Raw genomic sequence first — 3,189 nt, forward strand, 5'->3', positions numbered from 1 at the left:
TTCCTGTTCGGTACCTGCGTGGTGTGGGATGGCATGTCATCCTTGGCATGTCTGTACTTGCAGTGGGTGGCATGGCATGTGGTCCATGTCTGTACCTGCATGTAGCTGCAGTGGGTGTGAAGGGCGAGAAAGCTCTTGTGTTTTGGTGTTTGGTACTTGGTCAAATTCCTGCATCCAGGTATGTTCAGTTTGCTGAACCTGCGTCACACCCCCCCATACCCCTGATATCACAGCCTGTTTATGTTTGAATGTTTAGGGCCATATCAACTATCACCCTGATTTTTGTCTTTTTTGGCATATTTCACTACACTGCTTATTTATATATATTAATAATAATAATACCTTTTTAATGTCACATCCTTGAGGGAACTGCTATTTCTAATTTGACTGAATAATGTGAATCAATAATTAAAAAAAAAATAAGTCTGAATGAAATATATTTGTTTTAACCCACTCATAACTAGCTACAGGCTACTGGGGGTCAGTTTCAGTGTAGATGTAAAATCACTTAGGTGGGCATATGCCCAACCTGAGTAGACAGGCATGAAGCCTCAGTCATCACAAGTATTGATGGTAGCTATACTGTATTCTGTCATGGCAGTTATAGTTCAAGGACAACACATTTAAACATAATTTTATTGTAGCAAATAGAGACAGGTAGCAGCATACATTTCTTGCAGTACTTTAATGAGTGATCGAAGATCGGACTGAAGACACATTCTTAGGCTTTCACAGTACATAACGTTCTGAAACTGAAATCAACCAAGTGTTGTGTGCAGTCTTCCTCTGGAGTGTCGAGCTCATGGCTGCTGTAATTTCTGCAAACCACCAGATGTCACTGTGTCTGTCTTTGATGCTTCGTTCGAAGCTTCGGCTCAATCAGGAAGAAGCTTCAAAAGCCTCGCAAGGCTTTGTCATCCCATCACTAACAGAATCCAAAAACGTGGTCAGGGACAAAACAGGTCAGCAACGGGAAGCAGCAGTACACCAAACCAAACCCAAAAACACAGGCAAGGTCCAAAGAGCAGGCGAAGGGTCAAAACACAGGAATAACACAAATGACTAGCAGAGAGCAGGCTTGGTAAAGTCACAGGAAACAATACCTCACAATGAGGCAACTGAAACTGAGTCCTTAAATAGCCAGGGCTTGATTGAGGAATGGGTTACAGGTGTGCTAGATGAGTGGGTGTGGTTGAGCCAGGCTGAACTGGGCGTGGCTGGTCTGGCTGAGCGGGGTGAGCTGGGCGTGGCTTAGCTGGCTGACTGGGAGCGGGTGTGACAAGACCACACAGTTTTTTCTGAAACTTTTTAGTTTGTATTGTTTTAAAGACTTTTTACGACAGTAATTCATTTACATTTGAAGAAAAACACCACCCACATCTACAAAACCACAGGAGATAAATACTTTTATAAAATAAAATGCTGTAACTGATATGTGATACGCTGCTGAGCCAGAGACAGTACTTCCTATTAAATGGGGTCAGTGAGCAAATGAATTTTGGGCTCCACCCTTTGGAAGGAAACGGTATTACACCTGGCAGTGATGCAGCATCCAAAACATCTCCTGATCGCTGAAACAGAGTAGCCTCCACTAAACTCCACCTAACAGGAGAGAGACAATATGTCATCATATGTTCTTATGTTCTAATAAAGCCATCCATCATTCATACAGACACTCTTAGGAACATTGCAAATATGTATAGGATTAATTATAATGTGGAAATATGCATAGTAGTATCTGCATTACAGTGTATAATTAAAAGTGACGAGTGGGAGAACAGTAATCTGTTTTACCCAGGTCTTGGACCAGGTGAGGTTCCCTCTGGTAGAGTACTGTGTAGAAGGCAGCCTTTACCACAGGTCCTCCTGAATGCAATGCTTGATACAGCACTCTCATTTTCTCCTGACTGGTCCTTGCAGCGTGGATGTTGGAGTATGCTTCATCTGGAATCAGATGCTTCAGGGCGTCGGCTATGGGCTCCACCAGAGTAACCCTCTGAATGAGCTCCGCCCTGTGCTCGTCCACAAACCAAACAACTGTGGGCTGCGGAGCAGGTGCAGACTGAACAGCTGGGGGAGGGGCAGAGCAGAACCTGCCTGTCAATCACTGACATTTACTCAGCAGTTTATTCAAGACCACAGTAGAAAGTTTGACACTGAACTAACTAAATTTATCCTCTCTCCTTCAGACTGGACTATATGACAATACCTATAATGATAAGATTTTCAAAGGTAAAATGTGTAGGCAAACTGTTTTGCTTGTTTAAATGAAATGAATTAATGACATTCTTAGATTTCGAAATGTCCATCCCCCAAAATAAAGCACTACTATATGCTTAATAGAAGCAAAGGCAAACAGATGACAAAAAAGGGAAAAAGTTCACCTAAGGTGAATATTATAGTGACAGCATAAACATTTTGATTGTGGGCAAAATCATCTGTAAAAAAGTTTTAAAGTACGTATACAGTGCAATACCCACATACAGTGCAAAGACAAGACAAAAAAAACACAACAGTGAATAGTGCTGAGTGCTGAGTGTTAAGGACCTTCATATTTTATGTACTGAACAGAAGCCAGACAAAATGACTTGGTTCAGAAGAGGACTGTTCTCAGATAAAAAGTTGTTTGATGGAATAAGAATATCTTTATCTATCTCTAGCTCTATCTTTAATGATAAATATACTTACACACAGCCTGGGTTGTTCCTGCTCTGTTTGAATCTGTATGAATACAAGAGAGAAAAAAATAAAGCATCCAGTTAGAGTTCATGTCCCTTCATATAAAATAAGAGAAAGAAGTTGCTGTGTTTGGATGTGTGGCACAACTGTGGTTTTTTGTGACTGGAAACTGCCATGAATAATCTTTACCATGTTAGTAATGTTTACCATGAGAGAAACTGCTATATGTCATTATGGAATTATATAATAAAATTCATGCTAAGCAAGGGTCTCCATCAGGATTAGCATCTCAATAAGTTTTATGAATATACTCCAGTGTGAGCATGATGCTCAGTGTGTCAGTATTTGATGGTTACCCACAATGTTTGCAATGAGTATTAGGGCTGCCATAGTAAGTGTATCTGCATTGTTTTTATGGAATAAATTTGATCTGACCTTTGCGTATCACTGTTGTCCAAACTGTCCCTTCCTCACTGATCATCTCTACAGGTATATTACTCTCCGGTTGCG

Source organism: Megalops cyprinoides, chromosome 19 (genome assembly GCF_013368585.1).
Source record: "Megalops cyprinoides isolate fMegCyp1 chromosome 19, fMegCyp1.pri, whole genome shotgun sequence".
NCBI classification, from domain to species: domain Eukaryota; kingdom Metazoa; phylum Chordata; class Actinopteri; order Elopiformes; family Megalopidae; genus Megalops; species Megalops cyprinoides.